General features: G+C 35.0%; 1 protein-coding gene across 1 annotated transcript in view; it reads left to right on the forward strand.

Annotated features, from left to right (window-relative positions):
- Positions 1-5,556: 5,556 nt before the first annotated feature.
- grh (grainy head) overlaps positions 5,557-17,500 on the forward strand; it is a gene marked incomplete at its 3' end in the record, with an annotated part of 641,830 nt that continues 629,886 nt past the window's right edge. The window contains 1 exon segment of the mRNA XM_070128636.1: positions 5,557-5,740.

Here is a 17,500-nt window from a genome sequence, read left to right on the forward strand (position 1 = left end):
AAGTATCATTACTAGTATTATTATCATAATCTTTACCTCAAATACTCTCCTAAGTATTTTAATTTCCAATTTCTCACCGCTACTTCATTATTTTCCTTTTTTCCATAGTCATTATCATCGTATTTGTTATTATCATTGTATTTATTATCATTGATGATAATGAGCATAATGGTAATGGTAATAATGCCAATGATAATAATGTTGATAATGATAGTGATAATAATGATAATGATAATAATAATAATCATAATGATAAGGATGATAATAGTAATAACAATAATGATAATAATAATGATGATAATAATAATAGGAAGGATAAGATAATGATGATAATAATAATAACAATGATAATCATATTGAGAATAATGATAATAATAAAAGAAATCATAATAATTATGAGAACAATATAAATGATGATAATAATGATAATAGTGATAACAATACTAGTAATGATAGTAATTATGATAAAGATAATGTGATCATATCTATACTACTAATAATAATGAAAATTAAAACAATAATGATAATAATAATAATGATAATAACATCAATTATATGATCATGATTACAATAAAGCAATAATAACAATGATAATAATAATGACAATAACAATAACAAGAGAAATAATGATAGTGATAATAATGATAATGAATAAACAAAGAAAGAAAGATAATGAGAGTTAGAAATAATTGAAATTGAAAATAATAAAGGTAACAGTCTTTTTACAATAATTCTTATCATTATCATTAGTATCATCATTATTCTTGTTATTATTTTTATTGTTGTCATCATTATCATTGTCATTAGCATTGTTATCAATATTATTATTAGTAGTAGTAGTATTGTTATCATTGTTTTTACTATTCTAATTATGATTATCATCATCATAATTATCATTATTATTATGATTGTTAATATTATCATTAGCATTATCACTACTCTCATTACTATTATTATCATTATTATAATCATCAGATATCTTACTATTATCGTTATAATCAATGTTGATGATGAGGATAACCATCATCATCTTCATCATCATAATAATAATGATGATATTTGTAATGAGGATAATAATGTTAATAAGATTAAAAAGATTAGAATGAAATGAGTACTACTCCTATTACTAATAATATCTACAAGAATAATGACAATAATAACAAATATATGGATAAAGATAATGATAATAATGATTATAATGATAATAACAATGATGATTATGATGATGATGATAATTATAATGATAATAATTATAATAATAATAATAACAATAATAATAATAATAATAATAATAATAATAATAATAGTAATAATAATAATGATGATGATAATAATAATGATAATAATAATAATAATAATGATAATAATAATGATAATAATAATAATAATGAAAATAATAATAATGATAATAATATTAATAATAAAATGACAAAATGATAATCATAATGATTGTAATAATAATGAAATTACAATAATTATGATGATAATAATAATAAAGATTGTAATGATAATTACAATAGTAATAGTTATGATAACAATAATGATGATAATCATTATCATTATCATTACTACAATAACATTAATAATGAGAATCATAATAATGATGATGATAATAACAACAGTAACAATGATAATGATAATATCAATATTGATGATAATAGTGATGATAATGATAATGCTAATGATGATGATAGTAATGAGAATAACTATAATAATAATAATAATAATGATAGTAATGACATTGATAATAATAATGCTAATAATGACGTTGACAATAATAATGATAATCATGATAAGGATAAAAAATCAAAACGATAATAAGAATGATGGTCGTATTAATAGTCATAAAGTTGATAACAATAAAGATGATAATGATTATAATGATAATAAGATACTGCTAACGATAATGATAATGACAATAGTAACGATAGTAATAACAACAATAATAGCAATATAAATTATTATGACAATAGTAATAATAATGAGGATAATAGTAGTGAATATGATATTGATAATGATGATAATATTGATAATCATGACAAAAATAGCAATAGAAATTATAATAACGAAAAGAGTAATAATGATAATGATGATAATTATGATAATGAAATAACAATTGCAACAACAGCAAAAACAATAATGATAATGATGATAAAGATAATATTGATGATAGTAATTTATAATGATAATTATAACGAAAATTGCAATAGTGATAGAGAAAAATAAACAACAATCACATTAAAGATAACAAGAGCAATAATGATAATGATTAAAGTGATTACAATACTAATTAAGGCATTAATGTTAATGCATAACATAACAATATAATGATAATTACTGTAGGAACAAAAAGAACAAAGATGATAATGTTGTTAATAATGATAACAACAACAATAATGATAATAATGATAAAGACAATAGTGATAAAAATAATGATGATGATGATGATAATGGTGGTGATAATAATAATAATAATAATAATAATAATAATAATAATAATAATAATAATAATAATAATAATAATAATAATAATAATAATAATAATAATAATAATAATAATAATAATAATAATAATAATAATAATAATAATAATAATAATAATAATAATAATAATAATAATGAGAATGGAAATAATAATGATAATAATAATAATGATAATAATAATGAAAACAGTAATGATGATAATTATCATAATAATAACAATAATAATGATAATAACTAATGATAACCATGATAAAGATGACAATAAAGATAATGATGATGATGATAATGATAACAACAACAATAACAATAATGATAATGATAAATGTAATAGCAACAGTAATGATAATCATGAAAAAAATATAGATGATGAAATAACAATAAAAGCAACAATAATAATGATAATAAGAATAAGAGTGATGGTAATAATAATGATGATAATAATAATAATGATGATAATGATAATAATAATAATAATAATAATAATAATAATAATAATAATAATAATAATAATAATAACAATAATAATAATAATAATAATAATAATAATAATAATAAAATAATAATAATAAAAATAACAACAACAACAACAACAACAACAATTATAATAATAATGATTATGATAATAATAATAATAATGATGATAATAATAATAAGGATAATAATAGCAACAACAACAATAATAATAATAATAATAACAATAATAATAATAGTAATGATAATAATGGTAATAACAATTATAACAATAATAATAATGATAGTAATATTAGAATAATGATAATGATAACACTGATAGGACTGATAGGAATAATGATAATAATGATAACAATAATAGTAAAAGAAATAGTAATAATATTGATGATAATAATTGTTGACAACAACAATGATAATTATTAAAAAAATAATAATGATAATAGATAATAATACATTATGATATATGAGATCATGATAATGAAATGGATGATAATATTAGTAAGATCATTATCATCATTATCATTATAGTGATGAGAGTAACAATGGCAATAACAATAGTAATTGTAAAAATTGAATACAACAATAACAATGAATAATGCTAATAGTGATTAAGATATTAACGTCGACCCAAATTATAACAATAATATGTTGATTATAACAACAACAAAAATTATGGTAATGATAATAACGACAAGAACAGCAAAAAATATAATCATGATAATAGGAGCAACAATAATGATAATGATTATAATAATAATGATGAAAATAGTAAGAACAGTTATAATGATAATAATGGTAATGATAATGACAATAACAATGATAATTATTATAATAATGATAACAATAGTAATTATGATGAAGATGATAATAATGATAATGATGATAATGATAATGAAATGATAAAAGTAATGGTAAAAATACTTATAACAATAATAATACAAATGATAACAATTGCGATAATAATAATGGTAATAATGATAATGATAATAATACAAAATGATATCGATAATGATAAAAATAAATAATAATGATAACAATAATAATAATGATAATAATGATAATAATAATGATAATAATAATAGTAATAATAATGATAATAATAATAATAATAATAATAATAATAATAATAATAATAATAATAATAATAATAATAATAATAATAATAATAATGATAATAATAATAATAATGATAATAATAATAATATATATGACAATAATAGTAACAATAATAATAATAATAAGGATAATAACAACGATGGTAATAGTAATAATAATAATGATGATGATAATGATAATAATAACAATGATAAAAAAATAAGGATAATAATAGCAATGATAATGGTAATAATAATTATAATGATGCTGATGATAACAACAATAATAATAATAATAATAATAATAATAATAATAATAATAATAATGATAATAATAATAATAATAACAATAATGATAATAACAATAATAACAGTGATAATGATGATAATAATAATAATAACAGTCAAGAGAAAGGGGTGGGGACTGAGATAGCCCCCTCCCCCCTTCCCTCCGCATCCATGGCAAGGTTCAAAGAGGGAGGGAAGGGGGAGGGAAGGAGGAAAGGGGAGCTTGCGGTAACGAGAGAGAAAGGGGGGAGGCAAGGGGGGGAGGGAGGGGAGAAGGAATAAGGAGGGGAAGGAGGAAGAGAGGAAGAGAGGAGGAGAAGGGAGAGGAAGTAGTTAAAAGAGGAGGGAAAGGTAGAGGAAGGAATGAAAGTGCGTAGGGGAGAAGGGGAAGGAGGAAAAGGAAGGGATAAATAAGAATGAGGAGAGAAGGAGAAAGGAAAAAAAAAGGGATGGAAGAAGAAGGGTGGAGAATAAAGACGGGGAAGGTGAAGAAGGAAAATACTAAACAGAAGGGAGGAAAGAAATAAAAAAAAAAGGAAAGAGAAATTAGAGAGAACCGCAGAAGATACGAATGGATACACAGAGAGGGAGAGAGAAGAGAGGAGAGGAGTGCAGGAGACGGAGAAGGAGGTGGAACCAGAGAGAGAGACAAGAGAGGAGAGCAGGAGAAGGAGGAGGCGGCGGCGGAGGAGGAGGAGGAGGAGGCGGCGGAGGAGGAGGAGAGCAGGAGAAGGAGAAGGAGGAGGAGGAGGAGGCGGAGGAGGAGGAGGAGGAGGAGGAGGAGGGTCGGCCCGGGATACCTACTTGCCGCTGCATTGAATGTATTGGCGGTTACTTCTGTTGCAGCGGCAGCTTGGGCGTCGAGAGGGCTGGCGGCCTCCGCTACGTCGAGAAACCCTCTCATTTCGCCTTTATTCCTCCCCCTCTCCGTCCCAGCGGCATCTGGTCGCGGCAGGCTTCAGTTATCCGGCTCTAGAGTGCCGTGGAGGGCAAAAGACCCAGGGAAGTGCCGCTGTTGGTGGCATTAGTTCGATAAGAGGTAGCATGTGTTTTGGGGCCGGGGATGGAGGGTGGGGAGTGGGGAGTGGAGGGGGGGAGGCAGGGCGCACGGGGGCACGAGGGAGGGGCCGGCGTGGTCAGAGGCGTGTGTGTGTGTGTGTTGTATGTGTTGGCAACCCAGGCAGCGCGGGGCGTAGCGGCTGGCGGCTTCAGTCGGTGATAAGCTGTGTTAGGGGGGACTCGCAAGACGCTCCGCTGTGCCGGTGTAAGTCATTTCGTAGCTCGTGTCGGCTTGAGGTTTTGCGCCTTCCTCTGGTCGCGGGTTCGGCCGGTTTTCCCTCGAGCAAGCGTGTGGACCGCGATTCAAACTGGATTACACCACCAAACCTCATCCGCCATCTTCGGTGAGTAAACCAAGCGGGGCGGGAGCGAGCGCGCGCCGCATGCAGGTCCCGGAGTAAGGCAGGCGAGCTCGGGTGCATTCCGGGCGCGCGCTGGCTGATAGGCTGGGTGCCAGGCGGGCCTCGTGGGGGACGGGGCGCACTTCGGCCTCTCTCTCTCTTTCTCCGTCTCTCTCTCTCTCCTTCTATCTCTCTCTCTTACTCTCTCTCACTCGCTCTCGCTGTGTCTCTTTATCTCTCCCTTGTATCCCTCTCTCTTTTTCTCTCTCCCTCTCACTCCCTCTTTCCTCCTCTTCCTCTCTCTTTCTCTCTCCCTCTCTCACTCCCTCTTTCTTCCTCTCCCTCTCCCTCTTTCCTCCTCTCCCTCTCCCTCTCTCTCTCTCCCATTTTTTTCTCTTTATTCCGACAAGCGCTCCCCGTGTACGAATTCACACCGTATTGGACGAGGTCGAATTCACTGATGCGTGGGTAGGGGGGTAGGGGGCACGGGGTAGGGAGGCAGGGAATGAGGGAGAGGGGTTAGAGGAGGAGGAGGGGGGTGGTAGAGAGAGTGGAGGGGCACAGGGGAAGGGGGGGGGGATAGGCAGGTAAGGGAGGAAACACATGAGTGCCTCTGAATGTATGGAAACGAAGATTTTTTTTTATTTCGTTATCGTTGTAATTTCATATCACGTTTCATTAAATTTGCATTTATTTTTATTACGTTCACCAAGAGGAAAAGAAAATGTTTATTTATTTTCGCAGTTTAGACGAAAATTAACGATGAATCTAATCTTTTTTTTTCCCTTTTTTAATGTCAAAGTTAAAAGACCCGGATGTTGTTTATCAGAGGTCATAAGCTTCTAGAAGAAGCTGATGGAATAATAATAAGACGGAGAAGAAAATAGAAGAAAGGAGAAAGAATAAGAATAAAAGAGAGAGAGAGAGAGAGAGAGAGAGAGAGAGAGAGAGAGAGAGAGAGAGAGAGAGAGAGAGAGAGAGAGAGAGAGAGAGAGAGAGAGATAGAGAGAGAGAGAGAGAGAGAGAGGGAGAGAGAAAGGAGAAAGAGAGAAAAATAGAAAGAGAAAAAAAAAGAGAAAAGGAAAATACAAATAAAAAAACAGCAATCGACAACCACAACACACATTAGCAAACAACAACAACAACAACAACAACAAAATAAAAGTCAAAATACCTGGTCCTTAAGTTGATGTCCAGCGATTGAAGACACGGGGGCTTTTGACACCCCCCCCTCCCCCCGCCCCCCGACCCCCAGGGCTTCTTGGACCCCCCGAGGTGTGGCAAGGTAGGTGTACAAGGGAGGGGGAGAGGGGGGGAGGAAGGGAGAAGGAGGGAGGTGGGGGAAGGAAGGGAGGGAGAGGGGAGGAAAGTGGGGGGAGAGGGAGAGAGATGGGGAGAGGGAGGGAAGTGGGGGAAGGAAGGGAGGAAAGTGGGGAGATGGAGAGAATGGGGAGAGGGAGGGAAGTGGGGGAAGAGAGAGGGAGGGAGGGGGGGAAGGGAGGAAGAAGCATTGGATGCTTTGATGACATCGGAGTGGGGGTTGGGAGTTGGGGGGGGGGTAGGGAGAGGAAACATCGGGTGCTTCGATGACAAGGGGTATCGGGGGTGGGGAGGGGGGTGAGTGTTGGGGTTGTTGGGGGAGATTGCATGGGGGGAGGAGTATGAGTATGGGGTTAGGGGTGTGGGGGGGTAAGGATGAAAACACAGGATGCTCATGGGGGATGGGGGGGAAGGAGGAGGGGGAGGGAGAGTGGGGACATGTACAAGCAACATGCATGAAGACAATGACGAAGGGAGGAGAGAGAGAGAGAGAGAGAGAGAGAGAGAGAGAGAGAGAGAGAGAGAGAGAGAGAGAGAGAGAGAGAGAGAGAGAGAGAGAGAGAGAGAGAAAGAGAGAGAGAAACATACACAGAGACAAACAGACATAGAAAAAGAAAGAGAAAAGAATTAGACACATAAAAAAGAAGAGATAAGTGGAATCGAAGGGTATGTTGGGGATATGTTGGGGGTATGTTGGGGGTTATAAGAGAGGGGGGGGGGAGAGGGTGTGCCTGGGCGTGTTGAGTGCACGTATCAGATTGAAAAGGACTGCCCCGTGCACCTGTCTGAGTAAGAGGTGTCTTTGGTCAAGCTTGAGATTAGCAGGGAGGAGTGTACAAGGTGTGTACATGGGGGGAGGGGGGAGGGGGGAGGGAGGGGAAGGGGGGGGAAGGGGGAAGGTGATTTTTGTTTGGGTAAATCCTCTTCGTTTTTTTTTTTTTTTCTCTCTCTTTTTTTTTCATCTTTCTTTTTTTTTTATCTTTCTTATTTTTTTTGTCTCCCCATCTCCTATTTTTTGATCTTCGTTTTTTTTTGTCTCTTTTTTTCTTCATCTTTCTTCTTTTCTATGTTTCCCCACCCCCTATTTTGTTTCTCTCTTTCTCCTTCTTTCGCTAAATTGGGATTTTTTTCTTTGACACGTTTTTTTTTTTTTTCATTTTATTTTTGTCTATTTTGGGTGATGGCCTGTTTGCTTTTTTTTTTTTTTTTTTTTTTTAAGGATTCACAAAGTTTTTTTCTTATTCATTTAAATTTCTTCCTTTTATGGTTTGTCTTCTCTTTGGCATTTCTTTCAACTGTCTCCTTAATCTTCTTCGCCGTTCCTTCTCTGGCCCTTAACCTTTCCCTTTATCACTTCTCTCTCTATCTATTCTCTTTTTTTCTCTTTTTCTCTCTCTCTCACTTTCTTCTCTTCTCTCTCTCTTTCTTTTCTTCTCTCTCTCTGTCTGTCTTTTCTCTTTTTCTCACTTTCTTATCTTCTCTTCTCTCTCTATCTCTTCTCTACTCCTACTTTCTTTTCTTCTCTCTCTATCTCTATCTCTTCTCTTTCTATCTATTCTCTTCTCTACTCTCTCTATATCTTCTCTTCTCTACTCTCTCTTTCTTTTCTTCTCTTTTTATCACTTCTTTATCTCTTCTCTTCTCTCTCTCTCTCTCTCTCCGTCTCCTCCTTCCTCTCCTTCACCTTTGTCCTTAACCGTGGCATGTCCGACTCCCACAGGATGAGCCTCGAGAGAGAGAGAGAGAGAGAGAACTACAACGATGCTCTATTTCTACCCCCGAATAACGTTCTATGAGAGCGTAAGTTATCTATAACACTTTCAACGACGGTTCTGCGGTTTCCTCTCTGACCCCCATGACCTGACCTGTGTCTTAACAGCTTGCAAAGAGTCGAGTTCTATATTCTGTATAAGTCGATTAGGAAAGAGAGGTATTTTTTATTATGGTTTTATTTTGCTATGCGGTGCGTGTCATCAATTTCGTATGGGGAAGGTTGGGAAGGATGTCAGAGCGAAGGAAAATAGAAGGAGAATCTGTGTTGCGAAGGATGTCAGAGAGAAGGAGAATAGAAGGAGAATCTGTGTTGGGAAGGATGTCAGAGAGAAGGAAAATAGGAGAATCTGTGTTGGGAAGGATGTCAGAGAGAAGGAAAATAGAAGGAGAGTCTGTGTTGGGAAGGATGTCAGAGAGAAGGAAAACAGAAGGAGAATCTGTGTTGGGAAGGATGTCAGAGAGAAGGAGAATAGAAGGAGAATCTGTGTTGGGAAGGATGTCAGAGAGAAGGAAAATAGGAGAATCTGTGTTGGGAAGGATGTCAGAGAGAAGGAGAATAGAAGGAGAATCTGTGTTGGGAAGGATGTCAGAGAGAAGGAGAATAGAAGGAGAATCTGTGTTGGGAAGGATGTCAGAGAGAAGGAGAATAGAAGGAGAATCTGTGTTGGGAAGGATGTCAGAGAGAAGGAGAATAGAAGGAGAATCTGTGTTGGGAAGGATGTCAGAGAGAAGGAAAATAGAAGGAGAATCTGTGTTGGGAAGGATGTCAGAGAGAAGGAAAATAGGAGAATCTGTGTTGGGAAGGATGTCAGAGAGAAGGAGAATAGAAGGAGAATCTGTGTTGGGAAGGATGTCAGAGAGAAGGAAAATAGAAGGAGAATCTGTGTTGGGAAGGATGTCAGAGAGAAGGAAAATAGAAGGAGAATCTGTGTTGGGAAGGATGTCAGAGCGAAGGAAAATAGGAGGAGAATCTGTGTTGGGAAGGATGTCAGAGAGAAGGAAAATAGGAGAATCTGTGTTGGGAAGGATGTCAGAGAGAAGGAAAATAGAAGGAGAGTCTGTGTTGGGAAGGATGTCAGAGAGAAGGAAAATAGAAGGAGAATCTGTGTTGGGAAGGATGTCAGAGAGAAGGAAAATAGGAGAATCAGGAGAATCTGTTTTTGTTTGTGTTATTGGCAGGATGGAGGGGAGGCTCTCGCGAACGGCTAAGCGGAGGCCGGTGAGCGAGGCACCGCGGTGTATAGGCTCATCCTGTAAATCTACACTGTCATCTGTAAGCCCACACCTCATCTCCCCGTGATACCCGAGGCTCCTATCCTGTTGGGTCATAGTTTACCGCGGTTCAGGATCTCTTATTTATCTCTCGCGTGGTTGGTTGAGATACGTCGGAGATGAGAGGAAATAAAATGCTATCAAAATAAGAAGGTGGGAGATGGAAATGAATGGTAAAGTGTAACAGGTCCCACACCGGCCTTCACCTTCAGCCTGTAGCGTCGCCTGAAGGAGTCTGCTCTTGTTGGCTGTCACCTGAAGACAACCTTTTACGGGGGGAGGGGGGGGGGGACTGTGACATTGTCCCGTGGTGTCGGGAAAGGAGAAAAGTTCGTGGTGGATTATGTCAGGTTGTTTAACCGAATGGCAATTTTTTATTTATTTTTTTGTGGTATATAATGCTGTAAAATATCGGATTAATTCCATCAGTATTTATAAACACTAAGATATAAAATATTCGATGTATTTCTTTTTTATCCTATTTCCTGGATATTTCCGTTTTCATTTATTCTATTGCAATGTAGACCTTCCCTGTGCAATGAAAGACGTACCTTTGGCACTGCCAGGGTCCGAGCAGCGGCGAATACTGCCGAGTCACGGACCAAAACACCAGGTACTTGTTAAAGTCAAATAGCCTCGGAAAAAATGACTACCTTTTCCTCTCCTTCTGCCGCGTTTTACTACTGCAGTAAATGTTCAGGAAAGAAACACATTGCCCAGAGTAATACATAAAGGGTCAGTCACCGAGTCGTCCACAACGGGATTCTCACCATTCGGCTCCTCCCGTTACCCAGATCGATTGTTCGAGAAGAGAGAAACAGTCTACGTCTCTCTCTCTCTCTCTCTCTCTGTCTCTGTCTCTGTCTCTGTCTCTGTCTCTGTCTCTGTCTCTGTTTCTGCCTCTGTCTCTGTCTCTGTCTCTGTCTCTGTCTCTGTCTGTCTGTCTCTGTCTCTCTCTCTCTCTCTCTCTCTCTCTCTCTCTCTCTCTCTCTCTCTCTCTCTCTCTCTCTCTCTCTCTCTCTCTCTCTCTCTCTCTCTCTCTCTCTCTCTCTCTCTCTCTCTCTCTCTCTCTCTCTCTCTCTCTCCAGAAATCAAGGCTGACGAAGTGGGCCATTCGTGTCCGGAGGTATCCCAAGGCCCCGCTCTGAGCCGCCCGCGAGTGATATGGAACAAAAACACCCTGGGTACAAACATACACGTAAGCCTCGCTTCGCCGCCGCACGCGCGCCTACGCACCTACGTGGTACACTGTTCTGGAAATCCGTACCTTTTTTCCTCCCTCTTTTTTTATGTACCTGAACGAGTTCTATTTTTTTTTATGATGTCTCGAAATTCAAGCTACGTGTTATTGTTCATCGACGTAACACTGTGAGAGAAAGGAGGGTGTGGGTATTGCGGATGTCGATTCTTGTACCATGGACAGATGCCATCCCAGTCTAGCCGTGTGATGGATGGTGGTCAGCGGTGGTCGGGGACGAGAAAGTAGTGATAGTGGTTGTAAGGTCAATAAAAAAAAACCAGTAGCGATGTAGCGGTGCGTGGAGGAATACGGTAGCGATTCGGGAGTGTGTGTGAAGAAAAGCTGGTTGTGATGTAATTGTAGAAGAAGGGTTATGTCAGGGGCGGGGTTGTAGAAGAGTGGTTGTGTCAGAGGCGGGGTTGTTGGTGATGTGTAACTCGCTACGGTGTGGTGGTTTTAGAGGTTGTGATAATAGAGGAAAAAAGGAGTAAATTGTGATTACAGTACTGGAGTAGTGAGGAGATGCTGTGATCACAACACTAGCAAATACAGCAACTTTGTCATCATAACCTTCATTGCTATTCCTACTTTAGAATAATATTATATCTATTACTTAACTCATAACACACCAGATACAATATAAAATATTATGTTTTCCTGGTATTACATACTATTTCTATTACTGCTTCTACCACATTGACAAACATCACAAAAAGTACAAACAAACAATAATACAACGACTCCCCCCCCCCAAAAAAAAAAATAATAATAAAAAATAAGAAATAAATAAATAAAAAAGATAAATAAATAAAAAAAGATAAATAAATAAATAAAAAATCCCACAATGAACCCCGCACAAAACCGGAAACACAATGAACAAAAACCCTATTTCAAAGCCACCATGTTAATTAGTGTTTCCCCACTTCCTCCCTCCTCCTTCCTCCCTCCCCCCCCCTCCCCCCTCAGTGTAAATCACCGCCCACCCTTCCCCATAAGGAGTGCCGGTCAATGGCACCTTGGCATATCAGGTCAGGCCAATTATGCCGTTCGAGGTGAACCCAAGATTTAGGTGACTTTGATTCGCCTCCCGAGAAGCCATCTTCGGACGACCCGGGTTCTGCTGCGACCTCCACGGCCGCCGTCGCCTCGTTTGATATCAATTAAGTGTTATCGGGTTCCTTATCTTGGTTTATGTTTGGCGATTAGGTTCAAAGGGATGTGTGAATTAAGGTTTTTTTCTTTACTTTTTTTGTTGAAACGAACTTCCGAATTGAATTGGACAAATGTATATACAGATACACACTTGTGTGTGTCTGTGTATATATATATATATATATATATATATATATATATATATATATATATATATAATTTATATATATATATATATATATATATATATATATATATATTTTATATATATATATATATATATATATATATAAAAAATATATATATATATATATATATATATATATATATATATATATATATATATATATATATATATATATATATATATATATATATATATATATATATATATATATATATATATATATATATATATATATATATATATATATATATATATATATATATATATATATATATATATATATATATATATATATATATATATATATATATATATATATATATATATATATATATATATATATATATATATATATATATATATATATATATAATTGGTGTGCCCATGTATGCACGTGTGTGTATAGGCCCATATGCTAACACACAACCCCCTCCCCCCCCCCCCCTCCTGGCCCCAAGACGACGGGTCAGTTGCTGGAGCCTCCCGTCTGGTCACGTGACGCACGTACCGCTAAACAATGCCCAAAAGTTTATCAAAGTTTATCTCGATGGAATTAAACGCATATTCATGGGTCATTTGTCCCTCGGGGCTTTCGTGTTATCAGTTGAAATGTTTTTTTTTTTTTTCGTAAATCGTGTTTGGGAGATAAGGAGGGTGTGAGCTCCGGGTGATCGCCGCCGCACGGACGGTTAATTAACGGTGTCTTTTTCGCTAACGCTTTTTTTTTTTTTTGAAATTTGAAATTTGAATTTTAGAAGGCGTTAGAAATAGAGTGTCTGCTTTTTTATTTTTATTATTTTTGACGATAGTTGATTTGGAAATGGATATTATTTTTAGGAATAACTATACCTCACTTTAGATTTTTTATAATTCGGATGTTATTTTTGAAATGGATGTTATTATTATTATTAGTATATATATATATATATATATATATATATATATATATATATATATATATATATATTTGAAATTCGAATTAGAAGGCGTTAGAAATATAGGGTCTGCTTTTTTATTATTATTTTTTTTGACGATAATTGATTTTGAAATGGATATTATTTTTAGGAATAACTATACCTCACTTTAGATTTTTTAAAATTTGTTTATTTGTTATCTAATATATTTTTTTGTAGCGTTGAATCGTTGCATATACTTCTTTTTATTTATTTCTATACATTTTGTTTTTTTATATACCTTTCTTTCATTGTTTCATCGTCAAACTTTTATTTCTTATATATTCTTTTTCTATACATTATTTTCATCTTCAATCATACCTTATCGTACTGTTTTATTCTTTCTATATTTTTTTCCTTTCCTACAATACCTCTCTATCTATATTGCTATACCCCTTTACCTTTCTTTTTTATTTCTATATTTCTCTTTCTTTCCATACCTCTCTCCTGCTTCATTCATTCGCTTATTCACTTTTTTCGTTCCTTCTCTACCTTTTTTCTTTGTTCCTATCCCTCTTATTCTTTCTTTCCATAATTATCTTCCTCTTCATTTATTCCTTACCGTATTTTTTCATTCTTTCTCTACCCCTTTTCTTTCTATTCATCTTTTCTCACCTTCATTCATTCCCTACCGTAAATTTTCATTTTTTATACCTCATTTGCTTTCTTTCTATACCTCTCTTTCGTTCCTTCTCTACCTCATCCTCATTTTTTCCTATCGTAATTTATCATCCCTTCTCTACCTCTTATTCTTTTTTTCTATATTTTTTTCTGTCTCTCTATACCTCTTTTCCATTCCTTCTTTACCTCTTTCTCCGTCTTTCTACACCCCTCTTTCTTCTCATACCTATTCTCATCTTCATCCATTCCCTACCATATTTTTTTTCTACACTTCCTTTTCTTTCCTTCTCCACTTCCTTTTTCGTCTTTCTATACCACTCTTTCTTCTCATACTCCTCCTCATTCTCATTCATTCCCTACCGCAATTTTTCCTGCCTTCTGTCCCTCTTTTTCTATCTTTCTATAGCTCCCTTTTCTCTCATTTTCTATCTCTCTTTCTCTCTTTCTATACCCCTCTTTCTTCTCCATTCATTCCCTACCGCAATTTTCTTTCCTTCTGTCCCCTCTTTTTCTATCTTTCTATACCTCCTTTTCTCTCCTTCTCTATCTCCTTTCCGTCTTTCTACACCCCTCTTTCTTCTCATACCCCTATCTTTTTATTCCTCCTCTTTCTCTCCTTCTCTATCTCTTTTTCTTTCTTTCCATACCTCTCTTTCATTAAATACCCTTTCTCATTCTCATTCATTCCCTACCGCTCCTTTTTCTCTCTTTCTCTATCTCTTTTTCTCACTTTCATCCCATATCCCTTCTCATTCATTTTCTATCTTTTTATACCTTTTTTCTCTCTCTTTCTATACCCCTCTTTCTTCCCATATCTCTTCTCATTCTCATTCATTCCCTACCGCAATCCTTCCTTCCTTCTGCGCCTCTTTTCCTTTCATTACCTCCCTTTTCTCTCCTTCTCCACCTCCTTTTCCGTCTTTCCTTTCCATACGTCCCTTTTCTCTCCTTCTCTATCTCTTTCTCTTTCTATACCTCTCTTTCATCCCCATTCATTCCCTACCGCAATTTTTCCTTCCCTCCGTCCCTCTTTCTCTATGTTTCATTACCTCCTTTTTCTCTCCTTCTCTATCTCCTTTTCTCTCTCTTTCTATACCTCTCTTTCATCCCCATTCATTCCCTACCGCAATTTTTCCTTCCTTCTGTCCCTCTTTCTCTATCTTTCATTACCTACTTTTTCTCCCTTTCTCTATCTCTCTTTCATCCCCATTCATTCCCTACCGCAATCCTTCCTTCCTTCTGTCCATCGCTTCCACCTCATCTCCTCAACATACCAATGGCTAAGTTACGCGGTCTAGAGTCATCTCACAGAAGCAGGTAACTTAACCCTTTCTTACTCACCTGGAAACGTAACTTTAGAGTGCAATTCATTTAGCCGGAGTTGGGGTTTCGTAATGATCGAAGGGGGAGGTATAGTGTGTTTACGTATTCGTGGTGGAAAAGGGGGGGAGGGGGTGTTAGTTTTTTATTGATCGAAGGGGGAGGTAAAGTGTGTTTACGTATTCGTGGTGGAAGGGGGGGGGAGGGGTGTTAGTTTTTTATTGATCGAAGGGGGAGGTATAGTGTGTTTACGTATTCGTGGTGGAGGGAGGGTGTTAGTTTTTTATTGATCAAAAGTGTGTTTACGTATTCGTGGTGGAAGGGGGAGGGGGTGTTAGTTTTTTATTGATCAAAGGGGGAGGTAAAGTGTGTTTACGTATTCGTGGTGGAAAGGGGGAGGGGGTGTTAGTTTTTTATTGATCGAAGGGGAGGTAAAGTGTGTTTACGTATTCGTGGTGGAAGGGGGGAGGGGGTGTTAGTTTTATTGATCAAAGGGGGAGGTAAAGTGTGTTTACGTATGCGTGGTGGAAAGGGGGGGAGGGGGTGTTAGTTTTTATATATTCATGTATATATTATTCATTTATTGTTTATTATTTGTATTCGTGGTGGAAAGGGGGAAGGGGGTGTTAGTTTTATTTTTTTTTATTCATTGTTTTTTTTATTGTTTATTATTTAATTATTGTTATTTTTATTTGTCTTTTTGTTTCACTCGGTCATTAGATATTTATTTGGGAGGTAAAGTGTGTTTACGTATTCATGGTGGAAAGGGGGGAGGGGGTGTTTCTTTTATATATTCATGTATATATTATTCATTTATTGTTTATTATTGTTTATTATTTGTATTCGTGGTGGAAAGGGGGAGGGGGTGTTAGTTTTTTATTTCATTTATGTATATTATTATTCTTTATTGTTTATTATTTGTATTCGTGGTGGAAAGGGGGGAGGGGGTGTTATTTTTTTCTATTCATTGTTTTTTTTATTGTTTATTATTTAATTATTGTTATTTTTATTTGTCTTTTTGTTTCATTCGGTTATTAGATATTTATTTGGGGAGGTATAGTGTGTTTACGTATTCGTGGTGGAAAAGGGGGGAGGGGGAGTTTTTATATATTCATGTCTATATTATTCATTTATTGTTTATTATTTGTATTCGTGGTGGAAGGGGGGAGGATGTGTGTTATTTTTATTTTTATTTATTTATTTATTATTCTTTTATTGTTTATTATTTAATTATTGTTATTTTTAATTTATCTTTTTATTTCATTCGGTCATTATTTATTTATTTGGCTATTTATTTATGTATTTATTTAGCTATTTCTTTAGCTATTTATTTATTTAGCTATTTATTTAGCTATTGAATTATTTAGCTATTTAATGATTTAAACTATTTCATTATTTAGCTATTTATTTATTTATTCATTTAGCTATTTATTTAGCTATTTATATATCTATTTGCTTATTTATCTATTTATTATTTTTTTGGGTTATTTTATCTTCGTATTTGTGGTAGAAGAATCAAGGAGGTTGTCTTTTGTGTATTTTTAAGATTTATTTTTTTGTTTGTTTTGTTTTCTCATTCCTTATTCCTATTTTCTTATCTTTATTTGGGTATGGTGTATTTAGAGAAGAGTGTGTTATTATTTTTTTTGTCTTATTTAAAGTTTATTTTTGTGGTTTTGTTATTTGTTATTCTTATTTTCTTATTCTTTAAGTATGGTGGATTTTTTTTTATTCGTGGTAGAAGAAAATGGAGGTTGTCTTTTCGTCTTTTCTTTATATTTGTTTTGTAGTTTCTTTCTTTGCTTATTTGTTAGTCTTCTTTAATTATTTTCTTTCTCCTAGGGATAATATATTTTCGTATTTGTGTTAGAAGAATAGAGTTTTTTTTGTCCTGATTTTTAGACTTATTTTTGTGCGTGTTTTTG

This window comes from Penaeus vannamei, chromosome 13 (assembly GCF_042767895.1).
Source record: "Penaeus vannamei isolate JL-2024 chromosome 13, ASM4276789v1, whole genome shotgun sequence".
NCBI lineage: Eukaryota > Metazoa > Arthropoda > Malacostraca > Decapoda > Penaeidae > Penaeus > Penaeus vannamei.